At 37.9% G+C, this 15,503-nt stretch overlaps 1 long non-coding RNA gene across 1 annotated transcript; it reads left to right on the top strand.

Annotated features, from left to right (window-relative positions):
• The first annotated feature begins 290 nt into the window (after window positions 1–290).
• On the top strand, window positions 291–10,381 carry LOC141747965 (uncharacterized). The gene is made up of 3 exons (XR_012588869.1): window positions 291–736; window positions 4,517–4,612; window positions 10,233–10,381. It is a non-coding gene; the product is annotated as an uncharacterized LOC141747965 (long non-coding RNA).
• The last annotated feature ends 5,122 nt before the right edge of the window (window positions 10,382–15,503 follow it).

Raw genomic sequence — 15,503 nt, 5'->3', positions numbered from 1 at the left:
CTAAGGCCCTTAAAGGGTGGGCATACAAAAGTTAAATGGGGGGTGGAGGCTGGGAAGTGGTATGTTCTGGGATGTCCTGCCAAAACCTCTGTTTTCCTTGATAAAGCTGCCTCTTCTCATGCATGCAGGCATTTAAATCTGCTACTGTTTTCATTTGGTGGTTATCTCTCTCTCTGCTGGGATTTCACCATTCTGGCTCCACAAGGCATATGTAGGTGTCTTGTGCAATCAAATAGTGTGTGTCCTGCTGGGTCCTGGTGATAATGCCAGAAATGTGTGCTTTAGCTAAAAGTAGCAGCTGATATTCATAGGTGCAAATGTCTGTGGTTCATTCTCTGCAGCTGAGCTGTTCTCAGGCATTGTTACAGATGTGGGTTAAGCATTAGGTAGCCCTGTGCACATAATCAAAACTGAGAATCTGAGTGAAAATCCCTCACACTTGTTTGAGAGTCTGTTGCGGAAACACAAAATTACCTATTTTACTTTAAGTGCAGCAAAACACGGTGTTAGAAAACATGCTTTAGAAAGATGTGGCATTTGTGTGTTTGTCCTTATTCCGATGTAGTTGAACTGAGGTGAGTAGAACTTTATCTGTCTTGTCTGTCTTGTCACTAATACAGATTTTTTTTTTTTTTGGTTGAAACAGGTAAACTGAGAGAAATCCTTGCCATTCCTGATCTCAAGAGTTGTTAACTGAGTAATACTCTTTGGGCCTTTATGTGAAGATTGCAAATAGGTTGGTAAACATTTAATTAAACTACAAGAAGCTTTGTAATAGGAAGGGAAGCAGTGAGCAAGACTATCAACAATTTAGTGATGTATAAGCCAAGTCAGGGAGGGAATCCCGTGATTCTGGCTGCCAGAATTCTCTAACCAGTGGCTTCCTTGTCTCTCTTGGATTCCTAAAAAAAAAAGAGGCACAGTCACCCTTATGAGGAAGTGATCTCAGAGTCAACAGGAAAAAACCAGAAACATTGGGGAAGGCTTGTTGGGAGCAAACAAAAATGCAACTTTGGCCACAGGATTGTTCTTGCCTCTAGGTTTCTGTCATTGCACTTCTCTCCCCTGATGCCAGTAATTCCCAAGGTTTCCATTTAAGCAAGTTAAACTGGTAAAAAGCCTTGCGTATAGGTGATTCCTAAGGGTTATTTCTGCTTATGTTAGTTCGTTATTCCTGAAATTTTCAGAAGCAAGTTTAGCTGAGGGAAATCTGTTTTAAAGTTTGTCCATACATGTAGCGGCATGAATTTCTTTAATCTGGATTAGCAGGCACAGTTTTGCTTCACGCAGAGCAAAGGTGGGAGCAGGGCAGGCCCCTATGCTTACTCTCCTCTTCTGTGTCTCTATCCCTTCAATTCGGAAACAGCTATGTTCAGAATGAGGTCACAGCACGGTGATTTTGTTCTGAACATTAAATTTTGTTCTAGCAGCTGTGCTGGCTGGCACCCATGCAAAGAAATTTAGCATTTTCCACTGTATTGGTACAACAGTATGATTTTTATTTTCCTCGGAGCCTAATGGGCACGTTCCGGCTTGTAATCATGAGAGGGTCTGGCAGATGAGCTTTTGAGATGCTTGTTAGAACTCTGGTGAGCAGCTCCCTATAGTTTTGTGTGTTCAAACAGCTTGCAAGTCATTAGATTTTTCTCCTTCTGGTGACTCTAGGTGGGAAGGCTTGTTTACTTACTAGTTTAAAGCACCTTGTTTAGGTGTTCACATGTTAACCTGATGAGAAGGAAAGGGAAAATCTGAAGTAGAATGAACCTTTTTGCCTTTTTTGTGAGAAATGAAAGAAATTTAGTCACTGAATGTGACCTGTACAAATATGGGCGAGACAGGCTAAAGTAAAGCAGCAGATTCAACTTCATGTCTTCTTATAGCTTGCAAAACAGTTATCTGCAAAGAGGTCCAGTGACAATAAACTGACACAACAGAGCACAATGCAGTTGCTTTTTGCTCCTTTAGTCAGTCTATCCTGCAGCAGCTGCCATAATAGGACAGCATCTATTAGTATCTTGATACTTTCTATGTTAAAAGGTTAGTGTGAGCTGTCTTGAGAGAATTTTGTCTCATATCAGAGCTATAAACCTTATCTCAGTAAATAGAATAAAGCTGGCTAATGATCACTAACTTTATGTTCTTTTCTTTCAGGGGATAGGTTTGAAAAGGTAGTAATTTCTTTCAACAATACCAAAAGCATTTTAGAGAAAATAGTCTTCATTACATATCAGTAAAGATAAGTAGACTTTTTTTAGGCTACTTATCACCTGTATTCTCATGTAGAGTGTAAGTATGGTGTGGATAGATCTTGCTTCTGAGTATTTATATCCCAGGTCCATGCGCTTCTTAGGCAGACCTCCTATGGAAGTTAGTGGGAGTCTTGCATGTTTTAGGATTGTGTGATTTTATTTTTATTGAAGATATCTCAGAGAAGACAAACTCGTTAGAATAATCAGGGAGAAATGGAAACAACTTGTGTTCATTATGTGGCTCTTCTGAAATGGAGGGTTGCCAGCTGGAGGCAGACATATGTATGTACAAGATTGCAGCTGGGAGGGCAATCTAAATTCCTTAAAAGCAACTAGATGGTGCTTGTATTTATTGCAAACTATGTGCAAGGTAAAGCTCAGGAGCAAGGAAATCTGTTGTGAAATGGCAAGAAAAGGATCATGTTTGCAAACAAGTACATTTTAAATGAGTAATAGGATCAAGTGAGCATTATATCCAGATCTTGTGAGACACCTTGGGATCCCCACGTGCACATCAAGCACGGATAGATAAAAAAACCCAAACTGTACAGGACCAGAGTGTCTCTATTTGTACCCAAAAGACTGGGACATAATGTCAGTTATTCACTGAAAATCAGGAGTTTCTCCAGCTCAGTATATTTTGACTTTTAATGGCATTCAAATTGATATACAGAAGCAGGTCTTTTACCCCAAGAAGCCCTTTCTTTTCTTTTTTCTATTTTTTTTCTTCTCCTCAGCCTCACTTAATTGCTTTCTCTGTTAATGCTTGCTGTACCTCTCTTAGCACTTGCTCCTGCCGGAGTCTCTCTTTTGATAAGTTTCAGCTATGCTATTCACTCCAGCGATCTTATTTGGCACTTATTCCAAAGGATGCACTAGTTTCTAAATGAAATAGTTCTGCTTCGTTTGTTTCCTCGTGCTTGTATCTGCTACCTTATGAACTCTACAGTACTACATGCAGGTTATCAAAAGCTGTTCTATTAAATTATGCATTAACCAGCAGTAGATGTTTACAGTGTGTGTTTAATGGCATAATATCACAAACATCGCACAGTATAAGGACAATAGCTCTGTAAAAAGTATATTGTTATGAGCTAAAAAACTGAAATAATCAGGATTTAGAACTCAGTAAAATGAGAATTTTGGTCAGACCAGCCTCAGGAGTTTACAGACTATAAAATGTACGCTGTGCAGACTGTCTTCCCTTGTCTTTATGTGGGAAAACACCTTGGAGTTTTGTCTGTGTGAGGGTTATAGGGCTGAAGCTCAATTGCAGTAGTATAGAACTTCAGCTGTGCCAAATCACATATCTCGGAATGATTTGAACATTTTCAGAACTGGTGATACTTGAATGTTTTAGTGCCTTTCTTCACAAAGACTCACCCTTATCAGCATCACATTAAAGGGGTGCTGAAAGCAGATGATGAATCTTATACGACAAAATGTTGCAAACCTTTGAGAAATATAATTAAACTGTTCTTAATATCAGAGTCATGAAAAGGTTCGTAAGAGAAGAACCTGTCTATTTGCAAGCTGCTTCAGGAAAGAAGCCTGCCTGGAAAGTGCCTGCCTCTACTGTCCTATTAGTTGGTTTTGGTTGTATAGAACTAGCATCCAGGCATCCAAAGGAATCTGTGTCCCTGTTTTGCTAGCTATTAGTACGTATGTAAGCTATTAGGATTTGCTTGGAGGTTTTTGTCATCTGAGGATGTGAAGGTAAAAGAAAGTGTTATGTTTTGGGTTTTGGATGGGGCTAGGTACGAAGTGATGAAGTACTTTACCAAGCTCGAATGAGACTGGAAGCAACTTAGTTCTTTTGATTGTGGTCTGATGTCTTACCAGGAAGACCGTTATGGATGTGAGACTCCAAGTTAACATTTTTCTTCAAAAGATGACTGTTTTCATAAAAAATGGCACATTGCGTTGTAGCTCAGCTCTTTCTTTGCCTTTTAAATGAGATTCTCACAAGACAGCGTAATCTTTTACAGAAGCGTTATTTCTGTAACAGCTGGTCTACTTGCTATTTTTGGTCCAAAACTCGTAGTCTTGGCCATCCACTCGCTTGCTTCCTGGCCGTTCCTGTATTCCTATAAAATATATACTGTCCCAACATAATAGTTAATATTGCAAGACTTAATATTTTGAGGTTGAAGATAAGAAATTAAATGCTGTTAATGTGGTGGATACGTTGTGGACTCTGAGGACATGGGTTGATTCTGCACTGGAGTAGTGTAGATCCTGAATGTCTCTATTTTATATATTGGCAGGTTCTGGTCATGCTTCCCTGGTCCAGGGCTACTCGTGACTTTGTTCCTTGAGTTGCCAGTTCTGGTACACCTGTCTTCCAGCCATGCTCATGGAAGGTCAGTCAATGTCCCTTAGTGTGTAATGTGGGAAGTAGGCACCGAGTCTCATTTAGTTCTTCTGCTTGAGTACTCCTTTCCTGCCCTATTCTAGTCATACTGAATTTTCCATTTGGGGAACTGTAGCTGGACCAAGGTTTTTGAGGACTGAGGAACTGGATTTTACTCAAATCCAAAAGAGGTCTTAGTTTCTGTGACATTGCATGGGATCAGCATCCTGAGACCATTGTGTTATCTAGAGTAATCAGAAAAGAGTCTTCCTGGAGACATATTAGGAAACTAAAAATACAGTTTTTACTGGAGAATAATGCTGAGTTTCCCCAGTGGTCCAGATACTGGGGATGAGATAGAAGTGCCCATAAAGCTCACTTATTTTCTGGCAAACATATTTTTACTACTTCCACCCAGAAGGCTCTTCTTCACAACCACAGACAGGCCAGTCTGAAGTTACTCTTTCATGACCCTCACTTAAAAAAAGTGGCATCTCTTATTATGAAAGACTTAATGGTGCTTTTAATAATGTTTTTAATATTTTATTCTTTGGGGAGTCACCTGGACATGTTGTTGCGTATAATGAAATGAGCCAAATGGCTCTTCACAACAGCTGTGGTAAACATACAAGTGATTTTGCTGCTTTGAAAACAGGAAAAAAACCTCTTGTGTTGCATCATTCTGGCTGGGAAGTGCTTACGGTTATTGTGACAGGACTGTATTTTGAGCAATTGTTGGTGATTTGGTTTTTAGCACACAAAGAAAGTAATAAATCTGTCACCCTGAGAAATCAGGTTGTGACCTAAAGGAAGGAGCAAATTGTGGCTTTAGGTAAAAAAGAGTGACCTGTCTATGAGGGTCATTTATCATTATAACAAAATTGCTGGTGCCCTCCTAGCTGACCAGGAAAGAATGGCTGTGGTAAGCAGAATAGAGGGATGCAAGCATCCGAATATTTTTAACTGATCAATATTTTCAGGATTTACAAGCAGCCAAAAACCTGTCAGCATGCAGAGTGAGTGCACTGTGCATTTGTTCTCAGAAAGAAAACAAGAGAGAATGGGTTTAATTTGACAATTAAAAATGAAATACATTTTAGATTTGGCATAAATTGTTTAATTCAAAACTGTATCAGACGCCCTTAGCAGCCTGAATATCTTGTACAGTGGTACAGAAACTGGGTATCAAACAAAACTCCCAAGAAGGTAAAAAACAATAAATAAGCAACAACATAAATCTCTTCAAGGCGGTGTTAGCATTATTTTCTAGTACTCCATGTGCCGCATGCTCAGTGTCTCAGAACTCACTTGGGATACGTGGCTTCATTGAAAGTAACAGTCACAAACTGTTTTTGATTAAAAAAAGAAACAAACCTCCAAACTTTCTTTCTTACCCCACCATAATTTATTCTACATTATCCTATATGTAAATAATTTTACATGTATCTTATAAAAATAAAAAAAGGAATAGCAAAAAAATAAAAAAAGGAATAGCATAGATAAAAATAATTTTTAATTATTTTTAATTTATATTTTTATAATTTTATTTTTTATTTTATAATAATTTTAAATAAAAATTATTAAAAATAAAAAAAGGAATAGCAGAACAAGTTCAGTGCCACAACTGAGCTTGGCAGAGATCGTAACCATTGCAAAGGATATGTTCAATGAGTTCAAGTCTGACTTGCATGGAATACCAGCTGAACATGTTTTCAAATAAAAGATTGAAAAGAGGAGATATTTTTATGTCATTATTCTTAAGTATCAAATCTTTCTCAGAATTAAAAATACTTCTGGCTAATTCTGGAAAATATTTTCCTGCTGTTCAATCTCTCCTAGTTGTGAATTTTCTCTTTAATCTGTTTATAGAGTATGCAAAGGCATAATGAAAGAGTGGGGGGAAATAAACCCAACACAATTTCTTGTACAGTAATTTTCATGTCAATTGCTAATTTCTGTTGATTGCCTTAGTGCAGGAGTGTCTTATCAGACCAGAACATCCAATGCTAAAAACCATTTCTGACGTGTTTAGAAAAGCTTTTATGTTTTAGGCTATCACCTATTGTTAGGCATTACGAGTATTATACTATATTATGAATGCTTCACAAAGCTATTTTAATACAACTTATGAGGGCATTTTAATATATCAAGGCTGGCAAAGTACTGTACTCTTTCAATGCATCATAAAGGTAAAATAGTAATTTATAATATGAACTATCTTTTTAATGCATATTGATAATAAGTTGTTCATTGTGGCTTTATTGAGGAAATCACTTTGGCATAATTTTAAGCATAAATATAAATTCCATTGATTTATTCAGACTTGACTACATGGCAGTGCCAAAATCTGGTGTAATTCCGCACCAAAGCACCCTGTCAGATCTTACCAGTGCAGAGGACCAGGCTGGGCTGAAAGCACTTAACTGAAGTTTCATGACTCATGCTCTAAAAAGATTAGGCTTTTTTTCAGCAATTCCTCCAATTTGAGGAGTTAACAAAGTTACCCTGGAAAATAGTATCCTAAACTTGTCATTGGAGAGCAACATTTTTGTTTCACTCCTTCCTGAGAATGTTGAAAGTGATCTTTATCCTGATAGCATGATTTTTTCCCCCCTACTTCTAGTTAAAAAGGAAATGAAGAAGTTCTGTCACCAATATGTCTCCAACATATTTTGTTCAATTTTGGTTTTAAGATTTAGTTCCAAATTTTGTGAGTGTGTGCTTTTGCCTTTGTGTTCAGGAAGGTTTTCTTCATTGTATTTGATATGTACCCATAAAATAAACTAGATTACTCTCCTTGTCAGATTTGCATTTGGTGAAAAACCAAATGGACTCTTTTCCATCTAAGACTCAGCCCCAGGGGAAAAAAAAAGAGACTAGTAATAAGTTATTAACTGAGGTCAGATTTCCAGAAAAAACATCCATCTATTTTTTTCAGTTTCTGTATTATGTATTCTGTTTCTTTGCTTTCATTAAAACCATTATCAAAGATAAGTTTCTAAAGGTGTCTTCCAACATTTTTGTTGCAAATTCTAAATTTGAATGTAGAAAAACTTGTCTGATATGTGAAAGTCCTTTTCTAAATCTGGTCCTTCTATTTGTATCTGATTCGGCATTTGGCTACGGATCAGTAAAGAGGTAAATGTGTAATGTAAGATTTTTTGTGTAAAGGTAACAGCATAAAAATGTGGACTTATTCTGGTATTTTTTTTGGTATCTTCAGGCTTAATATCACCCTAAAAAGTGTGGCTATAGCTTTTGCATGTGTTTGAAATAGGTCACTAGGTTTCCCTTGAGGTCTGGGACTAGGCTACCAGGAGTGAAGGGTCCGGTCCACCACTCAGCAAAATCAAGAGAGCGATCTCTTCAGCTCTCACAGCTTACACTACACTTCAACCAAAAAGACACCAGTCAATATAATAACTTAGACTGCAATGAAAAGTGCTACTTGTGAAACTACAGAAGCAAGAAGCCAAAAGCAAAAAAATTTTGCTCTGGAACAAAAATCAAGCTGTTCTGTGAAAGAACTGAAGCATGGAGTCCTGTAAAAGTGTTTCTTTTGTTGTTTTGCTCCCCTTGGCAGCAATAACTTGACTCTTTTTTTCCTTACCCCTCCAGATGCCTGATAGTGCCTGTTTTCTTCCCTCCTTTGATACTGACTTCATTATTTCTCAGATTTTCATCACTCTTGATTTAAACTAGCTGGTATTTAAAAAATAAAAATTTATTGTAGGAAGACCAAGAGAAAGACAGAAAAAAAAACCCCAAAGAAACAAATCTACAACTATGGCATATAGCTGTTCCTGTGCTGAAATGATGGTTTCTCCCCTTAACACCTTAATATTTGATTTTTAGTCACTTCATAAAAAATTGTCTGTGGCAAAAATCCAAATTACAACAGTGAAGTAATGCACAAGTAGAAAAGAAACCTGTGGAAAAGGTTTCTGTGTTTGTAAGGTATTTCACCATAAATACAGCTGTTTCCTGTAACTTTTGGAATGGATTTGAGGAAGGTTTGTCTGGAAATGTCACATGAGACCCTCTAAGCAATACTAATATTGTTCTGTCCATGAGGTGTAGTTTGTATTCATTTCAGTAAAGATCTATTGTACTTTTGTCTGCTTCGACTATTCCCTTAAGAATGAAGTTTACATTTTAGAAAGTGGCAAGATATTGAATTTGCCATGAGGTTATAGCAAGCTGTAGGCAGCAACTGAAGGAGATATATCTTCACACACTGAAACTTAGACATTTCTAATTTTTATAAGAGTATAAAACTTGATGCTGAAGCCTCTTTTCAGTTAACAGAGTATAATGTACATTTGGGCTTGCTCATCCCTGAGAATTATAGCTGAGATTGTGGCGATATAAAATACAGGATTTATGAAAGGGGAGAGCATACACAATTTTGACGTATAATCCAGGGTCGAAACTGTTTGGAGCTTAAATTATCAAATGTGTGGGTAATCCTTCCTTCCCAATATACATGTAAGTTAAGGCTATTAAATATCTACAAAGCTACCGATCAAACACCTTTTTATTTATCTAGATAAAATGTCAAGAGTTATGATTTCTCAATGTCCTGTTAGTACAGAAACCACTTAATGATGTCTGCAACAGCACCATTGCTTTGCTCATGCTAATTAATCAAATACTAAGTTGCAATGTGTTTTCCTTGCATCTTTTTTGTGCCTCGTAGGAGCCATAGATGTTGCTAATCAGCTTTTTTGTACCATATTATCTCTTTAAGAACTTTCTGATTCAGATGTGAAGTATTATTAGGACAAAGGTGGCAGGTTTTGTCTGTCCAACTTATTTTCTTTGCTATTTTTAGAAACAAATGTGCTTGTATTGTGCACCATAGATTGGCACTTAGATGAGGTTGGGGTAAGCAGCTAATCTATCATATCTGGATAATAGACATCAGTGATATTGCTTTGCAAGGTTTACCCTCTTTGATTTATACTAGGGGATTGTTTTTTATGGGACTTCTAGAATGTTTGTCACTGAATAATGTTTTTATGACCAAAGCACAAACACAAAGCCATTATTTCTTTTAAAGCTGTCGACGAACAGTTTGATTAAATTTGTACATATTTTGAGAGCATTCAGACTGGAAGCCATCAGGTACAATGAACACAAGATGCTTCTAAAACAATAGTGGAACTGGGCCTGAATTGCTATTGACCATCACCTTGTAGAGTTGTTTACAACAGGGGGATGTAAAAATACGACCAAGTCAAAATGACAGCACTTAACAAGCAGCCTCTACTCCCTCTATGCTGATCTAAAAGTCTGCATAAACTTCAGCACAATGCAGACTTGAGCCATTGTCCATTAAGCGTCAAGAAATGTTCAGCTAAGACACTTCGATTAATTTTTAGCCTGCTTCGTTGGTCCTGAAGTGTTTAAAATCTTTACTATAACTCAATTGCAATAAGTTTAAAAACTGTTGTGAAAATGAAATAGGAATACACACCCGCAGCTGGTATATGGATACATGGCTCTCTTTGTATAGTGATATTCTTGCTTGTAAGCAATAAGCGTGTGCTATGTTTGAGTATAATAACAGATATTACTTGCTGATGAGCAACTGATTACTTCATCTAGTTTTGTGTCCCTTGGTACAGGAAAGAATGGATTAAACTGGAGTGAGTTCAGTAGAAGCCATCGAACTCCTTGGGGGCTGGAGCAGAAGCCCTGTGAAGAAGAGGCTGAGGGTCAAGGGCTTGCTCAGCCTGGAGGGAAGGAAGGATGGTGGGGGACCTAACAGCAGAAGATGGAGCCAGGGTCTCAGAGGTGCAGGACAAGAAAACAAAAGACTGGTCATAAATTGAATCAGGTGGTCTGATGTAAATAAAAAGAAAAAAGTCACTAAAAGCATAACAAAGCAGTGGAACAGTTTTTTGGAGGAAGCTGTGCAATCCGTCTTGGAGGTTTTCTGGAACTGTAAAAGCCCTGGGAAATATGGTCTGGATTCACTGCTGAAGCCGTTTTGAGTGGGAGGCGAGACAGAGATGCTCTGAGGTCCCTTCCAGATGGAATGATTCTGTGACCTTATTTTTCCTGACAGGATTAGGTGTTGAGATTTTTTGGAACTGTCTAGGGAATCTGGATCCTCCAGAGGACTTTTCAGATGCATGCAAAAGGGTTTGGAGCCTAACTGGGCTGTCTTTCAGAGGCAATTGGGTATTGAGGGCTATGCCCTTGGGAATCTGTTCTTACCTCTAGCCTCACTTATCTGAAAGGTTCTAGTGATTCCAGTAAACTCATTAAAATACACCCAGAGCTGGTAATCTGCCATTTGATGTCAGTGTAGAACATAAAGTCATCAATGAGGCAATTGCAGTGAAAGCTGTCAAAACTTGTAGAAAAACTACACTTTTGGGTAAGTGATCAGGGCAAAATGCATGTGGGCACAAGGAAGATGGGATCAAGTTCCCTTTAGCTACACTTTAAACTGATGAGACTTAACTACACTGATAAGATAAACCCAAGACATTACAACTGAAGCAATGAAGGCTTCTTAGCCTGTAGCTTACAGTCAAAATTAAATGCCATTTTAACTGTATCCTTGAGGAAAACCACAATGTAAAGTGAAGAGAACTACATGTTCCTTAATGCTATGCAGAGGAGGCATAACAATGAAAAATCTTATCTAAGTGTTTGTAAACTAGCGTTTTGTCTTGAATCTACCAGTGAACAAACTATTCTGATGGCCTTCTGTTTGCTTTGGTCACTCTAGTCCTCACATACTAGTGCTTGATTCAGCTCCGAAGCATCCTTCCTAACCAAGACATTTTTATTAACAGCCAACATAATTCTGATGTTTTGTTAAAGATTGATAAAGCTCAGCAAAATAGATCACAGCCTTACAGTGCCTTGTTTTACATGGCTCTGATTACAAAACATTCGCAGCAGAGTATGGCTGGTCAGTGCAGCAGAGAGGAACAGCATCCTGATTCTCCAAAGAAGAGTCTATCAGTAATGCCGCATGCTTCCTTTTCAAAACCTTTGCATTTTAACACATGAATTAGTATTTCCTCCCACTGTCTCAGACTGCATATCCCTGTGCTTAGGACTCTGAAGTCCAAGAGCCATATTGGGATAGAGCTTTCTGAATAAGGTAGTCTTGTGTTGTAAAAATACTTGTTCTAATTTTCTGTTTTCCCTCCACTTGTTATGCTACATGGAAGGGAGGTTATACAGAAAAGTAATGAGAGGAGTCTTATTTTGGGACTATGGAAATAAATGCAATAATTACTCTGAAATAAAGGACTGGAAAGAAAAAATATCACAATATAGCAAAGAACAGTGCTGACAATCCCACCTCTATTAGCTGGATCTCAGCAGCTCTGCACTTAGATGTGACCCAGATATAACAATCAGCAGAAGGGTGTGGAGAGATTTGCTGTATGGGTCATCGGTACGATGAGATGTGCCTATTCAGGATGGCAGCAAAATTGTAACTAGAATAGTATGGGAAACTAGAGAGATCTAATAACTAGAACTACAAGTTCTAGTTCTTTGGGGGAAGTTAAACCACAGTTTAACTTCCCCCAAAGGCCTCAAATAAGGCAGCCTGTAAGGGGGAAAAAAGGCCCCCTGCAATGCCTAAAATGCCCATCAATACCTAAAATGTACCAAAGACAACACACTTCAATATTTAATATCCTGGAACACTACTTATCTCAGTAGAACCCTTGTCCTGTCTGTCTTCCTGGGCCCTTCCCACAGATTTTGAGAATTCTTGTTCCAGAATAAGTATATCCACTTGAAGTTATATCCCAGGACAACTATTATCCCAGGACAACTATTTTCCCAGAACAACTATTTTAGTACATTTTCAAGAGACAAACCTCAGGTATCTAGCTTAGGGGTCAGTTTTTCAAGAACAGACGTGTTTCCAACCTCCCTTTCTTACACATGGTATTCTTGCTGAAGGCCCAACTTTCATTATTCTTTAAATCACTGTTTCATCTTGCATCTCTCTAGCTGTGAATGCTGCTAATTCATGGGTTGTAGTTTTTTTCAGTGGAAGTCTATAGTTTCTGGATTAATTTGGCTGTTAAGCTTCATAGCATCTCTGGTTTGAGAGGATAAAAGCAGAAGTGTCTGGATGATCATCTAGTGTTTTCCAGCTTTGCATTAATTTTGGACAATGTTGTAGAGCGTGTACAGATGACTGTGATGGGCTGGGGCAAACCAAATGAACAGCAAATGCATCTCAATTCATACGCACCCACTGAGCTCAAGCAGGGCAAAAATAATATCAATAGGAAGTTCTTGGCATCCTAAAATATACTTTTCACCTAGTTATTATTGTGAACCCTTGATGTCATGTACTTTTTTTGTCAACCTGCCTTTATGGGTTGGTTAGTATGATACTGAGCCGTCTAATGTCTCCTTTTGGTCTACTATATGGTGTGCATTTTTGTGTTTCATCTCCCTCTCTACTGATATACGTGTACTAGTATGTACAAATAGCATCCCTATGTCATCTTCTAGATTTTTTGTCTGAACAGAAGGTTTTATGAGCAGTTAGGTAAGAAGCCAATTTACATAGTAGTAGCTATTCTTCAGGAGCTGTTTGCCAGAGGTGCAAGGTAACGTACATCTCTGAATGCAACGTTGGATGCTGTGAATGTGGTCTAAAGCCATTCTAGAACTCCATGAGTAAAAAGGCAAGTTTCCATAGCAAATAGCTTGCTGTACTGCTGGGTTACTTTGCAGAAAGCACTTTTCTGCAGACCTGACTACTACAAAACTTCCAATGCCATTGTTGCTGGTGGAATGATACTGGCATTAGTGTGATGACGTTATCTTTGTGTTTGTCTCTCATATCCTCAAAAGAGAAGTGAAGTGGGGTACAACTGCTGCCGAATGTTGTGTTATGCTTTCTCACAGTCATGGGTGCCAAGTACCTCACTACTGGAGTGACAAGAAGCTGAGTATCTTTAGGTGCCATGGTTTGTAGCACAAAAGACTCAACTCGTAGAACTACTAGGCTTCAATATGAGCTATAGAGTTACAACCAAAATAAATGCACAAAGCAAATGCAAAAATTGGTGTTTGTACCAATATGAAATGAAGAATGAAATCTAAACAGACACCTGAAAGAGATCTAGACATTGTTTCTTTCAATGAGCAAGGAAGCTGTCTATCTCTGACTGTTGTAGAGGAAAGTGATGATATGGACAATATATTCATCACAGACAGTAACAAGCAGTGTGAAAGGGGGTTAATTTTAAAGCATTTGTTACATTATTTTTAAAAGAAAACATGTGCAACTGCACTAGTACCTATGAAGACCACATTGCTATTAAATGCTTGGTTAGTACTCTAAGTGTAACTATAACAGGTAAAATGGACTTCATTATTAAAAAAATAAATTTTGTCCTTAAGAAGTTTAAATTCTCATGTCAAATCATGTAAATATATCAGTTAAGCTTTAAGGTAGGATCCAGACTCATTAATGAATAGCTGAAGATTTTGACTTGTAAACCTACGCTCTTGGTTTTGTTTTTTTTTTTTTTTTTTAGGAATCACTATTTATTCCAAAATCAGGAGAAAATATTTATTATGGCTGAGTTAAGTTAGATAGAAAAATAACTTTGCTCATTTGATGTTTATTCTCAGTCAAGTAAAATGGGAACAGTTATCAAACTGAGTCCCCAAGTAACTGTGGTTTCTGGGTCATGTCACACACTGGCGTAATGGGGTGTGAAGTGTTTCAATGACTTGCTTAAGATAGTACGGTGATCCTATGGCAGAGCCAAAAATTAAACTCAAGTACTGGTTCCTCATCCAGTGACCTAGTCCTGTAAATATTGCTGCTTTAGTGTCAATAAGCAAGCATTTATGAAACATGCAAAATGTAAGAACTTTTGACAACATATTTAAAGACAAAAACGTGGCATTACCAGGCAGACTGTCTCCTGTTTCTCTTTTTAGCTCCAGCCCCAAGTCCATTTTGGCACATGTCTGTTTTTATGACTGTGATAGCAGTTAGTCCACTTTGGATATTTGTAGAAGAATTTTTCAGGCAGGGACACTCTTCTGTATCCAAAACACTTTACTGCAGAGAGGGAATGATGACTGAGATGGAAGTCTCCCAGTGGGCAATCTGTGATGCATGCCTTTGAGCCAAAGTGAAAATAATAGTACTGAATTGACTAACCCTGGTGTGCGATCTCTGAGCTCTGTCATAGGTCTGGAGAGCTTCTCTAGTTTTTAAGATAACAGATCATTTTAGAGGCGAATGAGCCTGTAGTGTTACTCTTGACTAACAAAGATAACTGTGGGTAATGGAAACTGCCAAGTGTGAGGAAAAGTGTGAAATTTAAACTCCTATGTGTGAATACATTTTCATTACACGCATGTATGTATTAACACACAGAATACTAAGACAAGTTTGTGTGGTTTTTTATTTTTTTTTATTTTTTTTATCAATATGAGCATCTACATTAGAGGACTTTGGGAAGGGAGAGAAAAGTCTCTATAGTGCTACTACTAGGAAAAAGAATAACACACAGAGCATCCTAGATGCTTCGCTTGTCTTGGAGCAGTGCCCTGTTCAGCTCTTTCATGCAGACTATGTCTATGTCGAAAGTCAGCTTGGAAAAGACAGATCTGAGAGTACACACGTGTATGAGGTTAGATGCCAGCTGCACACCAGACACTTAAGACAAAAAGAAAATTCCTGACTCAGACAATGCTTTTAAAGCTACTGAGATAACAAACTGAAATTCCTAAAATGCAGGATGTCCTGCTGCAGGAGGGGCCGTTAAGAAGGAGGTGGAAGGAAGCTGGACAATCCCAAAGAGAACCATTCACACAAACTTATTTTCAAGACCAAATCCAAAAACCTAACAAGTAAAAACCAAATAAGTAAACTTACA

Source organism: Larus michahellis, chromosome 8 (assembly GCF_964199755.1).
Source record: "Larus michahellis chromosome 8, bLarMic1.1, whole genome shotgun sequence".
NCBI classification, from domain to species: Eukaryota; Metazoa; Chordata; class Aves; order Charadriiformes; family Laridae; genus Larus; species Larus michahellis.
Note: the sequence above shows the minus strand (reverse complement) of the source record. Positions and strands in the feature narration are given on the sequence as shown.